Genomic DNA, 25916 nt, shown 5'->3' on the forward strand with positions numbered 1-25916 from the left:
AAGGGTGACCCCTATGTGGGCTACGTGTGTCCTTCTGTTGTGGCCTGTTTGCTCTCCCTGTAGGCACCCATGGAGGCCGAGTTATGCTCCTAGCCAGCTGTTGTAATGCTCAGCTGCTTGTAGTTGTTGTAGGCCCTTCAGTCTCTTTATCAGGTGTGGGGAGCCCCAGCACAGTTGGCTGCAAGTTCTAATACCACATTTGTGTTGCAGTATTTCTTTTAAGTGGATAGGCCCCCACTGTGGCAGGTTGTTAGGCTCAGGGCCTTATAATTGCTATAAGCCTCTAGCCTATTAGGTCTCTTGTCAGCTCTCTGAGGATTGCAGCTGGGTGGGGCTGGCCTCAGGCACAGGAGTGCCTAATTGTTTCAGGCTTCTGAAGGTGGGGCAAACCCCCATGTGGGTCTTTGAGAAGCACAAGTCTTCTGCAGCTGACAAGCCCTGCCACCCACAGGTCCACACACACAGTCAACACAGTCCTGCCCCATGTGGGCGCCCCAACCTCCTGAAGTGGACCCAGTGTCTCCACGGCGGGAGCCCCACACACTCCACCACTGCCCCACACTCCACTTGCTCCTTGTGCATGCCCTGCCCCACTGAAGTGGGCTCAGTTGCCAGGCTGCAGAGAATCCAGTCACCAATATATGCAGGCCCACAAGTTGCCTGAGGGCTTGTTGTTGGGTGGGGCCAGTCTCTAGGGTGGGCTGCCTGCCCTGGCTGAGCTTGATTAAATCGGTGCTCTAGCGGGTGGGGCAGACCCTGGGCTAGCAGGCCCCAGGGAGAACTCCAATGGTGTCTGTGTCAGCACGCCCACACCAGGCCACAAGAATGGCCGCTGCCAATGTTCCAGTCCCTGGAGAGGTCTCCGCCCTCACCGAGATGCACTCAGGGCCTATTAGGTGAGTTTCTTTTCACCAAAGCACTGTGCACCTTTCTTTCTGGTGATTTTAGGATGCTTTCTGAAACGGGTGAGTTTCCGCGCAGGCCCTTTAAGAGCAGGTTTTAATGTCTTTGTGAAGCAGCTTTTCTGGGGGTACTCCCCAATGTTTTAGTAGCAGGCACAGTCAGATATTATGCCGCTGGTCTCGATTGTGCTGGGTCCACAAAATGCCCACAGCGGGGGCGCTCCCGGCTCAGGGCCCCGCGCCTCCAGGGAGGCTGCGGACTTGTGAGCTGTTCCCGGGCGGCCATGAGGCGCTGCGGCTTGTGAAGGCAGCGTTTTTCCTCTCCAGAAGGGAGTTTCTGCCTCTTCCACCTCAATTAGGATTGTCCGTTGTTGCAGGACTTCCTCTTATCCAGTTTTCAGTTCTGTCTCAGGGGTAATTTTCCACGAGTAGTTGTAAATTGGCTGTGTCCGCGGGAGGAGGTGAGTTCCGAGTCTGCCTATGCTGCCATCTTGACTTCCCTCTGTTTGATGTTCTTAAAATGTCTTATTATTTGTCATACTGTGGGTTCTTTTTTTCTTATCTCTCATATTTAGCACTCTGTGAACCTTTTTGATCTACAGTCTTTTAAGCCTCTTTAATTCTGGGAAATTTATCTGTATTATTTCTTCAATACTTTACCCCTTCAATATTTTACTTTTCTTCTTCTAGGACTCTTATAATCTTTGTCTTGGCACATCTATTTCCAAATTCTTAACCTTTGAAAAAAGTTTTCTACCTCTTTATCCTTTCTTACTGCTGTCTCAGAGTTTCTCGATTTAATTTTTCAGCTCTCTAATATTTTTTTAAAAAATAATATTCCTCTTACTGCTTGCATTATGTATTTTATTCATTATTTCAAATATTTATTATTTTTAATAATTAATAATACATTTAGCCCTACTTGTTATTACTTTTTCTCCCTTCAAATTTTGAATATCTTTTTGAATATGTTTCCAAAGATTTTTTACTCTTAATTTCTTGGTCCTTCTGACTCCATAATTCTGCTGTAGATTTTATATGTTGCTAATTCACCTTTTTCATTTGAGGTCATTTTAAGCTTCAGTTATCTAGTTATTTTTGCCTATGTGTGTTTTTCTGGGGTTCCCTCTGGCAATGTGAATTTGGGAAAAGCCAGAAATCTAGGCCCTTATCTCTGTTATTCTGGGAGACTGTTGGGAGAGGAGAGGGGCCACACCCCAGATTAGAGGACACCAGTCATTATGGAACTCAACTTGGAATAACCACCCTTAGAACCACCTTTACTCCTTGACAGAGAAAGAGCACTGGGCCATATAGTCTACCTAGGTGTTATTCCTCCAGCCCCTGGGCCTTGACCAGAAGAGAATGGAGGAGTAATGTAGTAGGCAGCTGGTCAGGTCATACCTGTTTGCATCATCTCTTAACAACTCCTAACTCTGTAGCAGGTCTTTGTGCTGCTTAGATTGCCCCCTCCCTAACCAGCTCCAGAGGCCTGAGCTGTTCTGCTAATTTCTGCAGTGAGTGTAGATGCAATGATTGTCCAGGGCAACGCAAGGGAGTGTTAGGAATAACATTTAAAGAGCTTTTCTCTGTGCCGTCCTCCTGCAGCTGTCACTCACCTTCCCACCCTGCCTCCTACACACACGCCGATTCAAGACAGCTTTCACTCTCCCCAAGAGTTTCTCACATTTGGTTTGTTTATTTGATTTGGTTTTTTGTTAGTTCTGGAATCCATGTTTGCTTCCTGATTCTATACATTCTGCAGGATTGAATTTTGGGAAAAGGCATTAGCAACTCCAAGCTACTTTGCCATCTTGGCAGGTCATTCAATTTGCACTGATCTATGACCATAGACTATACACTTGGACTGTACCCTTGGATAACTTCCATTCCTCATGGCCACTGCTGCCTAACCATTGTTCTGGAACCACAGATCATTGCTGGTGGAAGTCAGAGAAGTACAGAGCCTGCCATTTCAGAGTCCCATTGACCAGCTCATCCTGCCCTCCACTGATGCTTCCTATGGATGCCCAGTGTACCACACGTATGGTGACTACTCTTCTCTTTCCTTCAATTCTCAATTTTCTCCTTGCCACTCTCAATCTCAGTAAATGGCCAAGATTTCTGACAATGAAAGATGAAACATGAGGTCCCTTGCCCAAATTCTTATTTTTTTCATCTTATTATTTTCTCCTCTCATCTCAACCTTCCATCCAGTTCTAGAGCTGTGTAGTTAGTTTTTCCTTTTGTTCTCTGGATTTCATTTTCCCTGGGACAATTTTTCCATAATCATTTCCTATATTGTTAGCATTATTTTTGTTTTAAAATTATTTTGTTACCATTTCCTAACGCTATATATATATTTACATAAAAATTTAAAAATATTTATATAAAATTGTCTTAGGTCGAGTTTCCTGGCAAAATAGAGCCTGAGGCAAAGCTTCTGTGCTAAAGCTTTATTGGGGAAGCTACTGTCCAACAAATAGTCTTTCAGGGGGCAGGAAAAAAGAATTTATTGATTGGGTCCTATCTTCCATTTGTTAAAGTTTATCTTGTCAGAGTGCCAACTCCCTTGCATTTTCTGTCCTGCATCATTGATCACGTCTCAATAATGACAGGGGGCGTCCAGGGTGGAACCAGGGTGCAGTAAGGGGTGTGGTGAGGCAGGGATGAATTGTGTCCAGAGAGACAGGAAAGACTAGGTGTTGTCACCTCAGAGGGTTCCTCTGTCTAGACAGCAAGGCCAGGTGTGGACTGAGTGTCGCATAAACTGAACCCAAACAACAGTCTATAAAAGGTACAAAGAATATTAAATTGAGTATCAAAGTACTCACCACCCAGGTTAAGAAGGAGAATAAAATCAGTAACATTGTAGCTTCCTGGGTACCTTTTCTCCATTTAAACCCTCTTCTACCCCTTCCCAATAATATCTATTCTGATTTTTGTGTTATAATTCGTTATTTTCAGTAGCATTTAAAAAAAATATGTATGTATCTTTAACAATATATTAATTAATTTTTGATATTGAACAATCTATAAATGGTGTCCTACTCTGTATTTTTCCGTGATTTGCTTTTGCTGTTGTTGAGGAAATGTAATTAAAAACGAAATCTCCTGCCACGAAGGTATCTCTTCACGAAGGTAGAAGAGAAAGAAAACAATTTTATTATTGAATAAGTGTTAAAGCAGAGTGTGATGTGCGTCACAGGCAAGTTGCATTGCAAAATAATGCCTAGTTGTTTTCCAAAATTGTTGAATCAGTTTACGTCACACTAACGGTGCATTATTTGTCGTTCATTATATTTATCACTGCTTGCTAAGGTCAAGTTTTTAAATTTTTGCCAATCTGGTGTGTGGAAAACATTCTCTCATGGTTTTAATTTTCCTATCTCTGATTAAAAATGAGATTGGGCATATTTTCACTTATTTATTAGGCATGTATTTCTCCTTTTGCCCATTTTTCCGGTTGGTTGTTTATCTTTTCCTTTTTGATTTGTGAGAGTTGTTTATGTATTCTGATTTATGCTCTATGAATTGCAAAAATATCTTCTAGGTTTGATATTTGATTTTACATTTTCTTTTAAAATATCTTTGGACGAAAAGATATCTTAGATTTAATTGGCCAAGTTTATTTATCTCTCAATCGTGATTTATGCTTTTGTGTCTTGTTTAAGGAACATCCTTACTGTAGGGTCCTGAAGATATTCACCTATATATTTTTTTAAATTATAAAAAAATTCTTTTCACATTTAAGTCTTTGATCTCCTAGAATTGATTATTCTGTATGGTGTGAGATGGAGTTCCCGTTTCTGTTTTTTTTATGTGTTTAATCAATTATTCCAGCATCACTGTTTTATTAATCCCTTTTCCAGCATTATTATTTAAGCTCCAGATCATCCCGACTGATGGCAATGACTTCTCTGTCTTATATCATGTTTCCATGTTTATGAGGGTCGGTTTTGGGGCTTTCTGTTCCAGAGGGCCTCAACGGGGAGTACATGCTCATTGGTGTGACAGGGATAAATTGAAAATATTTGTACTTCTATTTCATTTAATTCTCTTATACTTCTCATCTTTATCTTGCTTTGGTTTATTATTTTGTTTTTTTCATGACTTCTTAAAGGATCTTTTCTGTGTCTTTGGCTTTCTGCATTTTTAATATGATGTATCTAGGCTGTGATTTTCTATTTTTTTAAATCCTGCTTGAGTATTTCTATGTTTTATCATTTCTAGAAAATTCTTAGACATCATTCTTTAGATATTTTCTTTACCCTCAAACTCTTTATACTTTCTGTCTGGAACAGTGATTAGATATATGTTAAATCTTCCCATTCTATTCTCTGTATCTCTTAGATTCTCTTGTTTATTCATGCTGCCTTTGGATAATTTCTTCAGATTTATCTTCTGATTCATTAATTTTCTCTTTGCTTTTATTTCGTGCACTGTTTAACTCTTCTCTTAAGTCTTGAACTTCAGTGATTACATTTTTTTTTTTTTAGACCTTTTACTTGGTTCTTTGTCAAATTGCCTCGGTCATTTTTAATATCTTCTTGATCCTTGGCTATGGTTCAATTCTTTCTTCTTTAAGCATTTTATTCCTTGATTATTTTCTATTCTGTGTATTCTGGTTTTAGAATCCTTGGGGATCTAAATTTGTTGTTTTTGTTTCTACTGGCTCTCACTCAAGATAACTTATTTTCTTAAGTATTTGAGAATTATTTTGGACTAGTATCTGACTGTGGGAAAATCCTGTGGGGGCTTTCCTCCAGAGAGGATTTGTGTGATCATCCTGGGTCCACTTAATTAATACGTTGGCTTCTACTTCCCCGAATCAAACATGTCATATGAAATCAAGCCCAAGGGACATGTGGCGGCAGATCTATGGTTAAAATTTTATGGGAGACCACTTTTCTTCTTCTTGTCTTTTTCTTTCTCCTTCTCCTCCTCCTCCCCCACCCTCCTTCCTCCTGCTCTTCATTCTCCTTCTCTCCACCCTGGAGGCAAGGCTGGGAGAGACAGGTTTGCTTCTTAGCTCCCTTTGCTGCAGGGCTACATTACCTGGTCATCCCTTCATCCTGGTAGAGTTGTTTCTTTGTGTGGGGGCTTATAACCAGCAGTCTCCATCCTGGTAAAGGCCCAGAGTTCTATCCTCAGTCACCGGCCCGGTGAGATTTCTGTCCCCAAAGCTCTGGACTCTTGTGATTAGCATTTGTCCCCAGAAAATTTCCAGCTTCATATTTTCTTTATCCCTCTACTTTTAGCTTATTATTATTATTATCATCATCATTATTTCTTGCCTTTGGGGATTTTTCCAGACTTTCTTTTTAGATTAGCAATGCATTTGAAAAATATGATTTTTGTAATTTGTCCAATATCTGTTTTTTTTAGGCAGTGGGTTGGAGGAGTGGGTTCAGAGTCTTCCCAAATGTCCAGAAACAAAAGTCTCATCATCTTGTCAGAAATATAAAGAGTCAACATTTCAATTACTCTCAGCTCCCAGGGAAGGAGGAAATAAAGGAAATAAATAATTGCCTTGCAATGTGGGAAGGTACGTTGCAAATATCTCTGAATTATGGGAGGCAGTGTAGATAGATATCACCGAGAGAGGACATTTTACTTTAACCACAGCTTCTACAGTGTCTGCAGGATAGAAGAGGCTGATTTATTAATTCTATTCACTGTATGACTATGAAGTTATTGCCCTAAATTATTTTTTAAAGGCTATAGATTATAGACAAATCCTCCTAGAGAAGACTAGATGTACAGAAAATCTCAATTGTGGAATCCCTAATAATATTTTCTTAGCTAAGTCTCTGTTCTAAGATCCTTCTTTCTGACAGTATCTACAACAAGAATGTTCTCTTAGAATGGATGTAATTCAGTATCTGCTGAATGGCCTCACATTTAGAATGCTGATTTTATTTTAATAATGAACCAAGTAATACCACTCCAAGGATGGAATTGACGTGTTTCCTGTAAATCTTATTAAAGATATAAAATTCAGAGAAAATTGAAAATATGTTGAGTTAAACTTCTTTACACTAGAAAATTTAAATGGCCTCCTGACTTATTTTTTCTTTCCAATTCATCATACAGACAGCTATCAGAATATTTTCTTAAAGCACAGATCTCAGTATGTGGCCCTTCTTTCACTCAAGAAACTTTAATTAATTGCTATTTCTAACTCCTTGTTAGACATTTCTGATGGATGCCCAGTTTACAGTCAAGTGCTTTCTATCTGAATCTGAGCTTAGTCACACTTACTCTCATTAAATCAAGAGTTATTGAAGTCCTCCTTTATATTGTATTCCGTGCAAGGCAAAGTGAATCAAAGATGAATTAGCCATGATCCTTACTTTCCAGGTGATATTTAGTCCAATGGGGATGGAGAGGAGGGACAGAAAGCATGTAAAAAAAAAATCACATGGTGTGGTAAGGGCTATAGTGAAAATTTATGCAAGTAATCCTTTCTTTTTCTTAATTTTTATAGCATTTTATCTTTATCTCTCATATGGCTTTACTACTGTCACCTTTTAGTACAGTCTTTTTCATCTCCTGTGACTTTAAAGTTTTTGAGAGGCAAGACATGGAAATTAAGTTTTGTGATGCCTTTTTTTAAGACAATTTTTTAAGAGCCGTTTTAGGATCACAACAAAATTGAGGGGAAGGTACAGAGATCCCATATATTCTCTGCCCCTACGCATGCAGATCCTCCCCTATTATCAACCTCCCCACCAGAGTGGTACATTTGTTATCCTTGATGAACCTACATTGACACATCATAATCACCTCAAGTCCATAGTTTACATTAGAGTTCACTTTTGGTGTTGCACATTCTATGAGTTTTGACAAATGTATAATGACATGTAGCTACCTTTATAGTATTATATAGAGTATTTTTACTGCCCTAAAAATCCTCTGTGCTCTGCCTATTCATCCCTCCCTTCTGTCTATGATCTCCTTTTTACTTCTCTAACACATTTAGTTGAGTGTCTTGTGTGGAAAAATAACAGTAACAGAACAGCAGTAACACCAATAATAATATAAATCACTTCAATATTGTTAACTATGTGCTAGTTCCTGTTCTAGGGTTTTGTACATATTAACTCATTTAATCCATACAACAACTCCATGAATTGGGTACTATCATTATCCCCATTCAACTGATGAGGAGACTAAGGCACAAGTAAGTTAAGTAACTTGCTCAAATTCACATAGCCAGTAATGTAGAGCCCAGAGCTGAATAGAGTCGGTAGTCAGTAAATATATGCTGAAGACATATGAATTAATATTAGGTAGCTTTTTAAAGAAAAATTTAAACACAAAAGTCTTGGAAATTCTACCTCTAATACTAATGCATTTTCCTTTGCTCTTTGTGCTGCATGATTGGTGGGTACTGTAAAATCATATCTGCATGAAAGGACTTTATTTATGTCTGATGGGAAGCCCGTTAGTGTCTTTGCCCTGAGACATACAAGATTGACACATTTTACCTCTAGTGATTCTTTGGTTTTGTTGTCCTGTTTTTCAAGTTGTATTGTCCTCAAAGGACAGAAACTTCATTGGCATGCCAAACATTTCTTGTGTTTTACATGGAAACTTCCCCAATGCTCTGAATATAAATAAGCTTTACCTGCAGTGCATAACAACTGACTTTATAACTCGCATATCAATGGAACAACCAAACCGAAAGTCGTTTGGAAACATGGACCCTTTTTGCCTTGTTGGTCTTTTACCTTCAGGCCCTAAGATAATCATAGCTTGTTGGAGTTAGAATGGGCTTTGGTGATCATGTGATTCAACCGTCTCCTTTCATGAACAAGCAGGCTACAGTTCAGAGAAGCTCTGACTCACCCGAGGCCACACCATAAATTAAGGGAGAACAGAAAAGAGAACAGTCTTGTTTAGAGATGAGCCTGACATACAGAAAACATTCAGAGACATGATCAGAGGATAGCATGAGCTATTACCATGAAAAAGAATTATATACACTATTTTCTGTATTAAGGTAATTTACAGTTAGGAGAAGACAATACAGGGACACAAGGTGCTATGCTATAAAGCAGTCTGATAGGGTCCACAGGTGATAGAGCCTAGATTATAGGGGACCACAGAGGAATAAGGGGTGCATTCTGGCTATTGTATTCAGGAAAGCTCATTCATTTATTTATTTGACACATTTTTATCTAGCGTATGTTCCAAACACCATTCTACATGCTGGGGAATCAGTGGTGAACTAGATGGACATGCCTCATCCTTGTGGAATTTATATCCTGATTGAGATAGATTGTTAGCAATGCAGAATAAATGAAAACCAATGAAAATAACAAGAATAAGCAAAGGCTGTTTATTCAGAGCTTGCTATAGTGAGGGAGTCAGCCACCACTATCATTTGCATTTGGCAGAGTCTCAAAGACAGGCAGAGGAGTGGAAAAGCTTTATAATAGAGAAAAAGGGAAGGTTTCAGCTATGCCCTGGTTGGAGGCTGTGGCATGGGGAGGCTGTAGGTGGGCTAATGTAGTGGACACCCTATGTGATTGGTTAAGTGTGCATATTTGGCTTTCTCCATTGGCCCTAAGTTGGAAGCAGGGTCAAAAATTAGGGAAGCCATCAGTTATTAATCAAATCTTGGTCATCTTGGGCCAATTTGTTACAGGGGTTATTGTTTGGCTTCCTGGAATGGTTGTTAGAGATAGCAGTCTAACTTCCTACAAGTCTGATTTGTAGATAATAGGTTGGCTTCCTGGGCTGATGACTACACATTGTGAGTCAGAGTTCTATTTTTACATACGATCTAGCCACTGTCTGTATATTTAGTTTCTCAATAAGAAAACAAATGCTCTAAATAATACAAATAAATGTTGCAAAAATAAAAAATTAAGGAAAGGAATAAAGTGTGACCAAGATGTGGGAAGGACTTTATTTTAGACAGGGTAGTTAGAGAAGGCTTCTCTGAAAAAAGTCACATTTGAGCAGATACTTGTATTATGTGAAGGAGAAAACCTTGGGAAGTTTGGTAGGTAAGTGGAGGAGGGACATGAATGTTTCTGTCGGAGGACAAAGCACGTGTAAAGGCTCAGTGGTGGGAATGAGCTTGAAGTGCGGGAGGCACAGCAAACGGCCCAGGGGAGGGAGTGAGCAGGGAGATGCTGAGGACAGTGAGCGGGGTTTGGAGAGAGATGTGGGCTGGGACTGGATTGTTCATGCTTCATACGTCCTCTAGATTTTATTCTGAGGTCATCCCAGTCATTGGCAGTGAGCTGAGCTAATTGCTAAGGGTCAGTTTGGCCACTGTGTGGAGAATAGTGGGTGTGCAGTCAAATGCAGAAGCAGAGAGAAGAGTTAGAAAGCTAATTGTGAGCACAAGTTTGAGCAGAATATTTAAGCCTGAGAAGAAAGATGGAAGGGGTGTTTTAATGTGAAGGAATAGAGTGAGCAAAATTAGAGGCAGTGAAGAGATATTTATGACCGGAGAGTGGAGAGGAGTTCAGATTGATTGAAGATCTCATATTCTGGGGAGAGGGATGGCTGAAAAATTGAGACTGTAATCTAAGGCAAAATTGTGTGAACTATAGGTTTTGTTAATTAGGAAATAAGCATCTCTTGTGAGAATAATATAATTAAAACCTTGGTTTAGGACCTTTTATTTCCTTGTAGTTGCACAATGGGTGAAGGAGATGAGTCTGTTAGTAGGAACACTGGTGCTGAAGCCATTTCAAGAGTCTATGTGTGTGAAATTCTTGAAAGAGTGGAAACAGAAGGAATTGAGAGCAGCATTGGTTTTCGTTGTTGTTTCGAGAATTCCAAAGAATGAAGAAATAATTCTACTGCATGGATAAATACACCTTTATGTATTCCAATGCCCCATTGTAGCAACAGCACAGCTTTTAATATCAGCCTTTAGAGCCGGGCTATGTGTAATTGAAATGATAGGAAACAGTCGTAAAGCAGTGGATTCTGAATAATGCAAGAGAGTCTTTCAGGCAACATTTGGCCGGGAAGATTGGCTGTCCCTGCCTAGAGCTAAGAAGGTCTGGAAAACCTCACCTTACACAGAAGAAAGCCTGTGGTAGGAGGCTTTGTACAGAAGTTACAGGTCAGTTTCAAAGCACATTTTTGTTTCTGTCTTGTCTTTTTCTCTATGCATTTTAAAATAGCTTAGTTGGGACTGCAGAAAAAATTTCAAGTCTTATTCTTCTCAGGCAATATTAGAATTTTCCTCTGGCGTACAACTCCTGGTAAGCATAATTTTTAAGCATATTCATGTCTTTGTACATAAACTTTTTCCAATATTTCATATTATTCCCCTAGGAATTATTACTAGAAGAGAAATAAAGGGATCGCTTCCAGTTACTTTTGTTCCTAATAGCTCTTGCATTATCCTTGAGAATGTAGGAAATTCAGGAGGTGGAGAGTCTTTTATTATTCCTTTCAAATGCAAATGTAAGAGGTTCGACAGGAATTATAGAAGCGCATCAATGGCTGACACGGAATGAAATAATAGTGATCGCTTGAGTAACTACTGATTTGTACTAGGGTTTTCATACGTTATCTTCTTTCGTCCTCAAAGCAGTCCCATGAGACAGGTATTTTTATTCTTACTTTGCAAGTGTGAAAACTTAGGCTGTGAGGGTTAGTGCAAGGTCTTCAAACCCTTACATTTGACTCAGAATCTATGCTCTTAATCTGACCAGAAAGACAAACAAAACTACCTAGACAATAACCTGAATGGGTACCCCTAGCCATTCCTGGTTAAGGGCTTCACCCTTAACCTCGTGAAGAAATTATTCTCTCACCTTAAAGCATGCCTTCCATCTTCCTTCCTGTCTTAAATGTTCTGCTGAAACTGTTTTTCTCACAATTCATTTCCTAACTGTTCTGTCTGCTTCTACCTTTTCCTGCATTAGCCCTAATAATTATAACCACAGTGTAGTCGGATTTTACTGCAGTGTATTTAAGGTTACATTAATTTCACTTGTAGTTGGTTCTCTAGTGTAAGTTCAGTAGTTGTGAAGTAATGATTTTGTTGTCATCGTAAAATTATATAAAGACTCTGACGAAGGAAATATTTTCCACTGTGACCTTTACAAGACCTTGGCCCCCAGATATTTCTCCCCACCCCTCTTGCTAAACTCACATTGTCCACTCAATAACTGCTAAGCTAACACCTTACTTCTGGTGCCTTGCCCTGCCCAGCATGGTTAACCCAACCTCTTTCCCTGAACCTTCTGAGAATTTGAACAGCAAACAATTCTGAGAATAATATTGGTTGAGTTTTCTCATTTCATAAAAGATTTTCTTCAGATATTTTAAGGACATACATTTCAACTCAACCGACCTGATTGACATTTGAAGTCACATGTTTTAGCCACAGTTTGAGAAAACCATGCAATTAGCAATTTTACAAATGTATACCTCAATAACAATACAGTACAGTAATAAAATAATTTACTGAGCAATTACTCAGTACCAGGCTCTGAGCCCTTTCTATACACTATGTCATTTACTTAGAAGAAACACATGAGATACAATTATGATCCCATTTAAAAAATAATGAACCTGATGCGTAGTTAAGTAGCTTCCCAAGGTCACACACATAGTAGTAAATGGTAGAATGCAGTTTTAATCCAGATGTTATTGACTCCAAAGCTTGGATCCCCAACCTCTACGAGCCTATATCTGGCTAGGCAAGCCACCCCTCAAAACAACTACAGTTTCAAATTGAAGGCATATTATGATTATGCTTAATTGTTTGTTGTGTAACCAGATGCTTAAATGCACAGTGAAATTTCCTGTTTGATCAACAAATTATAATTATATTTCCTTAACCCATTTCCTTCAAATGGCTTATGAATTGGCTCTCCTTACTCTCAGAATACTTTTCTTTTTGTAAAAGCAAATGTGACTGCAATATCTTTCCACAAATAAAAGGGAAAGAAAGCACTTTACTGGGCTTAAAAGTCCATTTGTGCTTCAATTATACCTTTGGAGATCACAGGGCAATACTCAAACACATCTCTTTTAGTCTGAAGCATGAAATTCTGTTATTTATTTAAATTTTAAGAACATCTTCAAGATTGCTTGACAGTGAATTGTCTAAATGACATTTTTTTCTGGACAATTTTTATTAAAAGATATTTCATTGATTTTTTCAAAAATGTCATTATTAAACAATATATGAACCACATGTATAGCCATTTGTTTGTGCTTTTACTGAGACTGAGGCAAATGACCAGCAAAAGCTGAGCTAGTGAAGGATCACACCTGTGAGTTCTTGCTTACACATTCTACAAAGTCTTGAAGATCTGAAGGACAGCTTTAAATAAATCCCTTGCTAGTTCCCAGAGACGATTGGACAATTCTGTACTGTCTGCCAAGAATGTTGTTAATTATGTTCTAGGTTGCAAATTCTCCAACAAAGTCCAGATCTTATCTATTTCATTGTGTTCAGTTTTTCTGCATGGGATAGATTGCCCTCGCTAAGATCCAATGAAATCGCAAAAATCCTAATCATTTTCTGTGCCATTATTCTGGGGATGGGTTTGCATCAAAGCTCTTCAGATATCAATGATTGTTTTAAATGGGCAGGCAGCAAAGGGTTGGCATCTGCCCCAAATGTGGAAGGTCTGAGTAGCTTTGGAGTCAATCCATTTCTTCAAAGCTCTCATTTTTTTTTTTTTGTGAGGAAGATTGGCCCTGAGCTAACATCTGTTGCCAATCTTCCTCTTTTTGCTTGAGGACGATTGTCGCTGAGCTAACATCTGTGCCAGTCCTCCTCTATTTTGCATATGGGACACCTCCACATCATGGCTTGAGGAGTGGTGTGTAGGTCTGCGCCCAGGACCCAAACCTGCAAACTCCTGGCCGAATAGAACGTGTGAACTCAAACACTATGCTGCTGGAATGGTCCCCAAAGCTCTTTTTTTTTTTTAGTTTTTTCTTAATGGAGAGATTGAATGGTACTCAGGTTATAGACCAGTCACGAAGTATCAATGTTGATAACATTTCCATACTCTATCAAATCAATGCATGGTGAAAACATTCCTTCTGCACTTCTACAGGAGAATCAAAATGCTTTGAAATACTTTAGCATTGCTTAGAAAGTTTGAGTAAGAATGCATAAATGGATTTTTTTCCAGGAGGAGTGTAGAGTTGGTCCTCCATGTCCTCAGGTTTTACATCCACAGATGCGGAGGGCTGACTAAAGGACTTGGGCATCCACAGATTTTGGTACCTCTGGTGGGTCCCAGAACCAATCGCCCAGGGATTCCGAGGGATGACTGTACTTTCAGTCTCCTTACTTTCCTTAATTCTAATGGGGAGGAAAGAAGGGAAAAGGAGACTTTAATAGTTATTTACTTTTTTAATGTGGCTTCTCCTATGGAAAATGCTTTTATGTAAGCTCAAAGCCCAGGGAAGAGGTAAAATTAGAAAACAGGTATTTAGAATTTTAGGTCAATATCCTATTTATCATATTAAGCTGAACACAGTAGTCAACATTTTTAAAAAAATGTACTTTGCTGTCTTAAGGATTTCCCTAAGTTCCTAAGTTTTATTAAATTGTCAGTTTTCTAAGAATTGATGATAAAGCAACATTTCCTCTCAGTGAGAAGATTGAACAGAGTGGCCATGCCATTTGAGGCTATGAATACTTTCTTAAAATGCTTGATTTTAATCTTCCATCCAAATTAGTAGCATCTGGGGAATTGTGTTTTATCTTTCTTCATGCTTGCCAGGCTGGCCATGGCCTGTTTGCCCTCTGACCCCTTCCGAGCCTTTCTCTGTCCTGGATCTAGCTTGGCAGTAGAGGTCAACATCTACAGGCTGCTTTTTCCAGGTGATGTTGGCTTCCAGCTGGGCCTGGCAAATGGGAGGCTGGGTGAGGCATTAGAGGGCAAGTGGGAAGAAGCCAGGGTACCCCAGCCTGCTCTGTCCCTGGTGCCCACCTGTGATCTACCTCTGCCAGCTGCTCTGTCCCCCTCTCTGCCTGGTGGGCTCACTGTTGCTTTAGCAGTTGCTGGGTGATTCTGATCCCTGGACTCTGGTAACATCTATTCCCTTATCTCTCCAGTCTAGGAGTGGGAATGGCTTCCTTTGGTGCTAATGTCTGGGTGGCCTTACCATCCATTTGGTTTCTTCCCTGAACAACGTACTTGCCAATACTGTAATGATGATTTTAGGAATTATCTATATCCTAGTATAGAATTACAACTCCTTCCTTTGGGGCACACCAACTATACTGGGTTGAATAGTTTTCCCCAAAAACTCATGTCTACCTGGAACCCCAGAATGTGATCTTATTTTGAAATAGGATCTTTGCAGATGTAATTAGTTAAGATGAGTTCTCACTGAATTAGGGAGGGTCTCAAACCCAGTAACTGGTGTCCTTATGAAAAGGCCATATGATGGGGCCGGCCCCGTGGCATAGCAGTTAAGTTTGCATGCTCTGCTTTGGTGGCCTGGGGTTTGCGGGTTCGTATCCCAGGCGCGGACTGATGCACCACTTGTCAAGCCATGCTGTGGCGGCGTCCCATGTAAAGTACTTCCTCAGCAAAAAGAGGAGGATTGGCAACAGATGTTAGCTCAGGGCTAAATCTTCCTCCCCCTCAAAAAAACAAAATGGCCATATGGTGACAGAGGCAGAGATCAGAGTGATGTGTCTATAGGCCAGGAAACACTCAAGATTGCCGGCAACCGCCGGAAACTAGGAGAGAGATATGGAACAGATTATCCCTCAGAAACTCCAGAAGGAACCAACCCTGCCAACACCTTGATTTCAGACTTCTGGCTTCCAAAAGCGTGAGAATAAATTTCTGTTGTTTAAAGCCACCCAGTTTGTGGTACTTTGTAATGGCAGGTCTAGGAAACTAATACACCAGCTATTTATAGCATCAGTTATTGTAATTCTTACTTTCTTTCTAATTTATGTTAGGCCCAATCTGCTGATTTTCCCCATGATCGGGACCAGGTAAGTTGCATGGTTGTTCTAATGAAAAGTAATTATGCGATGACCTTAGAAAGGAGTACTGGCATGATGAAGTTTCCCCTCAGCCACATTCATATAAAGCCATGTCAATTCAAGCAATCTAATCTAAAAGTGTATTTCTATAAGAATATTAAGTTAAAAAAATTATGTAATGACACATAAAAAAATGTAATATTTACGTAAATTACAAAGCATAATAAGCCAAGAACCTAAAACTGAATTTATGAACTAGAACAGAGGTTGATAAATATTTTCTGTAGAGGACCAGATAGGACATATTTAGGTTTTGTGGGCCATGCATTCTTTGTTGCAACTACTCAATTCTGCCTTTGTAGCAGGAAAGTCACTATGCAGTAGTGTGTAAATGTGTGTGTTCCAATAAAATTTACAAAACAGGTGGCTGGTCAGATTTGACCTATGGCCATAGCCTGCTGACCATTGAACTTTAACATCAATAACAGTTCTTCATTACCCTTCACACCTTTGCTCTGAGCAGTAACTATTATTCTGATTTTGATGTTTGCTATTCCTTTTAAAAATTATGTTAATTTATTTTGCTTTTTTTGCAAGCTTTCTTAAAATGCCTTTTTAAAGAAAAAACTCAAACAATCTTTGTGAGACTAAATACCATTAATTCATGGGTAAGACAATCATTTTCACTGCTATAGAATATTTTTTTGTACGAATATTTCATAATTTTCCATTTTTCTGTTGGACGCTTGAACTGTCTGCAGTTATTTTTTCATATTACTAACAGTATTGCTTGGCTCATAATACTGTCTAGATGCACATGTGCAAAAATTTCTGTGGGTCATATACCTAGGCACAGAATTGCTTGATGATAAGATATGCATATTTTCAACTTTTTAAGAAATTAGTAGCTTGCTTTTTAAAGTGGTTTTTACCAGTTTTCATCCCATCAGCAATGTATAAGGATCCCCATGACTTCACATTGTTGCCAAAACAATATTGTTAGACTTCTTATTTTTTGCCCATCTAGTGATTGTAAGATGATGTCTTTATTTGGTTTTGATGTACATTTCCATGATTACTAATTAAGTCAAGAATCTTTCACTGATTTTTTACTTTTCTGTGAAATTCCTGTATTTGCTTTTTTTAAAAAATATATTTCTAGTGTCTAATGTGTCTTTTCCTAATTGATTTGTAAGAATTCTTGATATATTGTGGATACTAGCCTTTTATTGATCAAAATAATAGTAGAATGATTTGCCTTATGTAGGTCTCCTTTACTGTGTTCTAGTAAGATTTAAAAAAAATCTACAAATTGAGTCTTCACACATTTTTTGTTGCTGGACTTAGTGCCCAAGAACCTTATATTTTTGTTGTCTGAGCAAATGTAATCTATAAAAGACATTCTGTTTGCTGGTAACAAACTAACTTCTAATGATAAAAAATTGAAATTCTTTAAAAAAACAGGATAAAAATGAAAAGTAGGATGTGTGTAAATCATAGTGAACTCAATTGAACTTATAATTTAGAAGTTATACAATGTTCCATAAATGCAAGTAATTTATTTTTTATTTATGTGAGAGAATGATTAAGGGAGAAAGAAGTTTCTAAGATAAGATTAAAATATTTTGTTTTAAATTAATTAAAATTTTAACCATAGTCTGTGCTTTTGCATATATTTCCCAGAGTATCACAAGTTTATTTTTCCTGAGAATAATTAGATAATCAGAGCTCCATTTAAACATAGCACACATTATAATGTTGCAATGTATTTCATTTTATATCCCTTCTGCAGCACAGTGCCAGGAAATTAAATGTTATTATTATTGTTATTATGGAAATTGAAAAAAGTTTGCCCGACATGTTTGATTTGGAGATCTGAAGACCTAGAGTTCTGGAGTCCTGATTTGTGTAATCAGGATTTCCACTAAGGAATTACACAAAATTCTAACTGAATAATTATGAAGCTTCTCTCTCTCTCTCTTCTTTTTAGCATTCATTAAGCAAAATTCCTACACAATTGTTCAAATAATAAATCTAATAGAAAATTAGATATTTGACATGATCAAAATTATATTACTTTCTAAAAGTGATATCTTTTTGTGAAGATCAAATAAATAGACAATTTTCAGCCCCAAATTTTGTGATTGTGTACTAGATACCAACGGCCTATTTATTTATGTCACCAGCCTTAATCAAATGAATTTCTGTAGATGAGAAAAGCAATTCATAAAACACATTTTTCTTAGGTGATTACTTAAAAACCTCAATTTATTTTCACGTTGCTATATTGTAACTTGATATAGAGAAAATTTCATAGATTTGCTTCATTTAATAAGCATCTTCCACTGCTGGCTGTCTTCCCTTGGAACTTTACCTCTTTCATCCTTTGTTTCTACAGCCCAGATGGTCTTGTTGCCTTTATATTGTCTGCCAAAAAGATGTCTGCTTCAAGAATTATTTCATAAATCTTTGCTTAATATTTCAGCTCATTTATTAAAATCAGAAATGTTGTCTTTTAAAAACAAATCCATCTATATGGTTTTTCAGACTTCTCTGTTGACATACCCATCCAGAACACATCCAAGAAATTATAAGTGCTCAGCTTAATGAATTACCACAAAGTGTAGTATAACCACCATCCAGGTAAAAAATTGATTATTGCCAACATCACACAAGACCCTTTATTGAATGCCCTCTCTCAATCTTCCTATTTCCTCTCTAAAAGTGACCACACTCTTGACTTTTAACCCTATAGTTTAGTTTCAACTTTATTAGCTTTGGTATGTTTGTATCATTGGAATTTTATGTTTGTTGTGTATTATGTGGGTGTGGTTTTTGTTGATTAATACGCTGATGTGATTCATCCAAATTTTTGTGACTAGCTATAGTTACATTTATACATTTCATGAAATGTATAAATGTATCTATAGATACATTTCATGTATCCTGTTATATGAATATATCACCATCTATTCTATGTTTTGGGGGATATTCGGGATGTTTCCATTTTTTTTGCTATTATGAATAATGCCAATATGAATGTTATTGTACATGTCTCCTGGTAAACATACATATGCAGTTCTGTTGGCTATATACCTATAGAATGGAATTACTAGATCATAAGGAGAGGATACATTCAACTTTAGTGAATAATGCCAAACAGTTTTCCATAGTGGCTTTACCAGTTTGCACTTTTCCCAGCACTATGTGAGATTTCCCGTTTTTCTGCATCATCAACAAAATCTGGTGCTGTCAGCATTTTAAAATTTAGCCATTCTGGGGGATGGCTAGTGGTATTTCATTGTAATATTAAATTTTAATGTCCCTGATGACTAATGGTGGTGAGAATGATGTTAAGTATGTTTTCCCATGTTTGTTGTTCACGTGGATATTTTCTTTTGTGAAGTGCCTGTTCTAGTTTTTGCTCATTTTTAAATTGAGTTGTCTTAATTTATAGAATGCCTTTATATCTGGATTTGAGCTATTTATTTTGCTATATCTGTTGCAAAGATTTTCTCCCACTCTGTGACTTGGCTTTTCATTTTCTCAGTGCTGTCTTTTGATATAAAGACGTTCTTCATTTTAATGTAGTCTAATTTAGCACTCTTTTCCATTTTGGTTAGTGCTTTTTTGTTCTGTTTAAGAGACATTTTCATATTTTATGGTCATGAAAATATTCTCCTCTATCATCTTCTAGAAGTCTTTTATATTTTACATTTTGATCTGCAATCCAGTTGGAATTTTTTTGTGAGTATGTTGAGTTTTATTTTTCTCCCCCAAATGGATATTTACTTGCCCTGCACCAGTTATTGAAAGGACCCTCCTGTCCTCGCTAATTTATAGTGTCCATCTTTGTCACATATCAAGTGTTTGTGTAAAGATGAGACTGTTTTAGCGTTCTTTCTTTTGTTCCATTAGTTTATTTGTGTATCCTGGTGCCAACACCACAATGCTTCAATTGCTTTAATTTTATAGTAAATTTTAATATTGGCATTGTGAATCTTCTCAACTTGCTCTTTTTCTTGAAGCGCGTTTTGGCTATCCTTGGCTCTTGGCTTGGCTAAAATGTTTAGAATCAATTTATTTATTTCCACAAGAAAAGTGTTGGAATTTTTTTGTGATCACATTTAATCTATAGATTCATATAGGGAAAATTGCATCTTTTAATATTGAGTCTTCTGGTCTGTGAACACACTAGCTCTTTCCGTTTATTTAGATCTTGTAAAATTCCTCTCACTAATGTTTTATAGTTTTCTATGTAGAGTCTTGCAGAGTTTTGTATAGTTTTCTATGTAGAGTCTAATGAAATCTAACATCTTTCGTTAGATTTATGAATTTCTGATATTTTTTGTTACCATTGTAAATGATTCTTTTTGAGCTTTCATTTTCTATTGTTTGTTGCTGTCACATGGAAATACTTTTTTTATGTTAGCCTTTTATCCAGCAAACTTGATACATCATTTATTAACTCTAATAATTAAGCTGTAGATTTCTTTGGATTCTCTAAATATCCAATGAAGTTATTTCTGAGTAATAATTTTTTTTCTATTTTTCCAATGCTTATTTTTCATGCCTTATTACACTGTCTAGAACTTCTAGTGAAATGTTAACTTAAAATAGTGATTTGGGCCTTCTTTTCTTGTTCATAATCTCAGAGGGAAAGCTTTGTCTATATCATCCCTAGGTATGGTGTTGTGGAGTTTTTAGGTAAACACTCTTTCACTTTAAAGAGGTTACTTTCTGTTTTATATTTGCTAAACATTTGTTAAATGATAAATGCATGTTGACTTTTATCAAATTCTTTTTTTGTATCTATTGAGATGATCAAATATTTTTCTTCTTTATTTTGTTAATGTAGTAAATAAATCTCATAGATTTTTGGTGTTTAAACCAACCTTGCATTCCTGAAACAAACCCATTTCATTGTATTATAGTATCCATTTTATACACAGCTGGATTCATATTACATACATTTTGTTGGCATTTTTTGCATTTATTTTTATTAGTGAGATTGGCCAATAATTTTCCAGTATCGTAATGTCCATATGATGTTTTTATATTGTTATGCCAATTTCATAATACGATATGGGAAATTGTTTCTTTCCTCCACTCACCATCCTCCCTCCTCCACTTCTCTGCAAGTATAAATATAAGATTGGTATGCATTTCCTAAATGTTTGGTAGAATTTGCTGGTGAAGTCATTTGGAACTGGAGTTTCCTGTGTAGGCAGCTTAAAAGTATGGATTATTTTTCTTCAAATTTTTATGATATCAGTCAGCTTTAATATTTCTTCTTGTGTCAGTTTTGTTAGGTTGAATTTTTCAAAGATTTTGTCCACTTCATTGAAAATTTCGTATTTATTGGTATAACCTTGTTCATAGAATTCTCTTATCATCTTTTACATGTTGGTTGGGTCTGTAGCAATGTTTCCTTTTCAAATGTTTATTTGAGCCGTCTTGCTCTTTTTCTCAATTGGTCTTGCCAACTGTGTATCAATGTTATTTGTTTTTTCGTAGAAGTGATTTTGAGATTTGTTGGTGATCTTTACTGTATGTTTGTTTTTTATTTAATTGTTTTCAGTTTTATAGGTTTTTCCACCTTCTTCCTTTGATTTAATTTTCTATTAATTTTCTAACTTTGTGAGAAGGATGTTTACTTAATTGATTTTCACACTTTCTTTTCTTTTTTAATATTCATTAATCTATATTTTATTTATTTATTTATTTATTTTTTAATTTTTTGTTTATTGCAGTAACATTGGTTTACAACATTGTAAAAATTTCAGGTGTACATCACTACACCTCCACTTCTGCACAGATTACATCATGTTCACCGCCAAAACACCAACTACAACCCATCACCACACACATGTACCGCACCATCCCCTTCACCCCCCTCCCTCCCCTCCTCCCCCCCCCCGGCAACCACCAATCCAATCTCTGTCCCTGTGTATTTGTTTATTGTCACACTTTCTTCTTTCTAAAATATGAATTTCCACCTATGCATTTCTTCTAAGCAAGGCTTTAGCAGCATTGCACGAGTTTTGACATTTTGTATTTTCTTTGTCAGTCTGGTAAAATACTTTCTAAATTCCATTTAATTTCTTATATGACCTGTGGTTTATTTAGAATTATTTGCTTAACCTCTATACTTTTGGGAAATTTTTCCAGTAATCCTTTTTGTTATTAATTTACTCAGTATTATTTCAATTGTTTGAAATATGTTGAGATTTATCTTGTGGTCTAAAATATGGTTAATCTTTGCCAATATTTCACAAAAACTGTGAAAATGGGCATTGTATTTGTATTTCACACAAAATGAGAAAACGAGTGTCCTTCAGGTTTGAGTCCACTCTTCCATACAATAATAAATTACAATTTATTAGACATGTACTTTAAATCCTCTCTCTATACTTGCTGGGTATTTGTTGCTTGTTTTATCCACTGTTGAGAAATTTATGTTAAAATCTCCCACTTTGTGAATTTGTCTAGCTTCTCTCTTTGATTCATATATTTTAAAGCTATTTTATTGAATGTACAATGATTTAGGTTTGTGATATCTTCACTTTGAACGCCTTATCTTTATGAAATAACTCTCTTTGTTTCTAGTAATATTTCTTGCCCTAAAGTCTACATTTTTGTATAAAAGGTAAGATTTCTTTTGTCTGGGGTTTGCCTGGTATAGCTTTTCCTAACATTTTATTTTTTGACCTTTCTGGGTCCTTATATTTAAAGTCAGTCTTGAGGCTGGCCTGGTTCGTGCTCTCTGCTTCGACAGCCTGGGTTTTGCATTTTTGGATCCTGGGCATGGACCTACCCACCACTCATCAAGCCATGATGTGGTGGTGTCCCACATACAAAGAGAGGAAGATTGGGTCAGATGTTAGCTCAGTGACAATCTTCCTCAAGCAAAAAGAGGAGGATTGGCAAAAGATGTTAGCTCAGAGCCAATCTTCCTCGCCAAAAAAATTAAAAAAATAAAAAATAAAGTCAGTCTCTTGTAAGCAACATAAAATTGTTATTTAAGTTTTTAAATCCAGTTTGACAATATTAGTCTTTTCCTTGGATTATTTAGTCCATTTACATTTAACTTAATTACTGATATAGTTAGATTTAGAGTTATATTGTTATTAATTTTCTATTTGATCCATGTTTTTTATGTTCTTTTATTCTCCTTCTTTTATTAATTAAATATTTTTATAACATCTTTCCTTTACTACTAGTAATACATTCTTTTTATTGATACTATAGAAATGATATTATGCATCATTTCCTTATTACCAACTAATACAAAGTATTAATTTTACCATTTCCCTAATACTGGTAAAATCTTAGAATCTCTAAAATTTTTTCACCTAATTCCTACTTTTATATTATTATTCTCTTGCATTTTTTACACATATAATTAAATATTCACAAAATATTACAATTATCGCTTTTTATAGTCAATATTCTGTTGCAATTATACATATTCACTATTCATATATATTACTTACATAGTATTCAAATTTATTTATATATTCACATACACTCAGTATTCATTTGTACTTATTCTTACTGATGATCTCCATTTCCTTTTGTTCTTTCTAGAATAATTTTTCTTCTGCCAGAAGAACCCTCATTAATTTTTCTTTTTTTGTGGCTGTAGGAAATAAATAAGCTCGGTAGTCTTTTTTTTTTTTTTTTTTTTTTGGTGAGGGAGATCAGCGCTGAGCTAACATCTGTGCTAATCCTCCTCTTTTTGCCGAGGAAGACTGGCTCTGAGCTAAAATCTGTTGTCAATCCTCCTCCTTTTTTTCTTCCCCAAAGCCCCAGTAGATAGTTGTATGTCACAGTTGCACATCCTTCTAGTTGCTGTATGTGGGATGCAGCCTCAGCATGGCCAGAGAAGCGGTGCGTCTGTGCGTGCCCGGGATCCGAACCCCGGGCCGCCAGTAGCGGAGTGTGCACTTAACCGCTAAGCCACCGGGCCAGCCCTCGGTCGTCATTTGCGCATTTGTTTATGTTAACCTTTATTTTTAAAAATTATTTTCACTAGATATAGAATTCTAGGTTGTCAGTTATTTTATCTTAGTCCTCTGGAGATGCCTTTCCACTTCCTTCTTATTTTCATTATTCCTATTGCAAAGTATTCTATAATTATTATTGTTCCTTTGAAGGTATATTTTTCCACTTTGTTGACTTTTAAACTTTATTCTTTACCTTTGGTTTATCCTGCTTAAGATTCACAGGGCTTCTTGGATCTGTGACTTGATATCTCACATTAGTTTTGGAATTAGTTCATGTATTGTCTGTTCAAATATTTTTTTTGCCCTGTTCTTTCCTCTCATTTTGGGATACCAATTATACATGTGATAGGTTTTTTGAGCATTTCCCATTTGCCTGTTATACTCTGTTCTGTTTTTTTTTTTTCATTTCTTTCTTTTGCTTCGTCTAGTTATTTTTATTGACTTGCTTTACAATTTACTATTCTTGTGTTCTGCTGTGTTCAATCTGTTATTATACTAATCAGTTGAGTTCTTTATTTTATCTATTTTTTCAATTTTCAGTTCTAGAATGTCCATTTGATTCTTTTTTATAGATTCCAATTTTCCATCAAATTTCTCCATTCTTTTACCTATTTGATCCATCTATTCTTTATTTCTTTAACATATTACAGTTATTTTAAAGTCTTTGCTAACTTTATATTTTGATTATCTGTATGCTCTTTTCTATTGTCTGCCATTTCTTTTTTTAATTGGTAACATTTTATTACTTCTTTGCAGTTCTAGAGATTTTTTATTACATGTTGAATATTTATATATGTTGGACATATAAAGAACCATAGATATTCCTGACGTTGTAAACTTCTACCGGAGAGGATTCTCTCTTTCCTCTATTGAGCAGATAGAATGAGAGTCTTATGTCAATCAATTCAAAATTGAACTGGGTTGAAGCTGAGATTGAGTTTTAGTAACACAATCGACCTCTGGCTTATCTTTGTTTCTAGGATATGGCTCTCCCAGACTTCTGGTTTAGAGCCTGGATGGTCTTATTTTTCTCAGGTGTGAAAGATTGTAGTGGTTCCCATTCTACGCTTAGAGCCAAATCTCCAGGCTCATACCCTGCACATTTAAAAAATTTGGCAAATATTTAAAGAGAAACTTAACAATGTGCTTGAAGCAAGTTTTTGTTTCCTAAGCACTGAGAAACTAAGAGAATTTCAGTCTGCCTCTAGGAGATTTTGATCTATGTCCCCTTACACCTTTACAGCGTCAAAATGAAGAAAGTGCCCTGTGAATACAGCAGCTATTGTTTTAGCACCCTCAGGTTTTCAACTTTCCACACTATTTCTTCCGTGATTACTCAAAGCTTTTCCAGTTTACATTTTCACCATTAGAGGCGTTGTGCTTAGGCAAACCTGAAGCTTAGACAAACCAGGTCTTTAGTTTACAACTGAAATTACCTCACGTTCCATGGGAAAAATAATTAGATGTTATTAGCTCCCCTGAGAAAGTTTCTCCTCCTGGGTACTTCTCCTTAGAATTCTCCTTAGAATTTTATTTCGTCTAACTCTTTGCTTCCACAGATTCCTAATATCATTAAAAATATGATTTGAATAATTTATTTTTTCCTGTTTATTGCTGCAGGAGCATTGGCCTGCTGTGAAATAGCCTATAAACTCAAGTTTGTCTAGATTGGTTATTTTTATTATCCCTCTTTTCCCTCCCTATTGGCCTTTTACTTAGTCATTTCTTTATTCTTTTAGTTGTTACTCTGGATATTATAGCATACACTGTTATCTTATTCTCATTGCCTGGACAACGAAAGGTGTTTCTGCTATCTAATTGCATGACAAACCATCACAAAACTTAATGCCCTAAACCAACAATTTATTATTATTTCTCATGTTTTTGTGGTGACTGGGCTTACCTGGAGAATTCTCATTTGGGTTCTCTTATATGATTCTAGTCAGGTGATGACTAGGGCTAGAATCATCTGAAGGCTAAACTGGGCTGGGTGTTTTTGGTGGCTCATTCATATGGTTGGCAGTTGATGCTGGTTGTTGGTTGGGA

The 25916-nt window shown here is 36.7% G+C and overlaps 1 protein-coding gene across 4 annotated transcripts in view; it reads left to right on the top strand.

The window, feature by feature from the left end:
- The first annotated feature begins 608 nt into the window (after positions 1–608).
- Positions 609–25916, top strand: part of MALRD1 (MAM and LDL receptor class A domain containing 1) — an 847485-nt gene continuing 822177 nt past the window's right edge. For 3 of the 4 annotated variants that reach the window (XM_058532519.1, XM_058532517.1, XM_058532520.1), the window contains exon 1: positions 609–896. The gene's annotated coding sequence lies outside the window, so the exon portion shown is untranslated. Of the gene's footprint in view, positions 897–15516; positions 15871–25916 lie in introns of those variants that run through there. The other variant, XM_058532518.1, reaches the window with a different exon arrangement.

This window comes from Diceros bicornis, chromosome 36, assembly GCF_020826845.1.
Source record: "Diceros bicornis minor isolate mBicDic1 chromosome 36, mDicBic1.mat.cur, whole genome shotgun sequence".
Taxonomy (NCBI): Eukaryota; Metazoa; Chordata; class Mammalia; order Perissodactyla; family Rhinocerotidae; genus Diceros; species Diceros bicornis.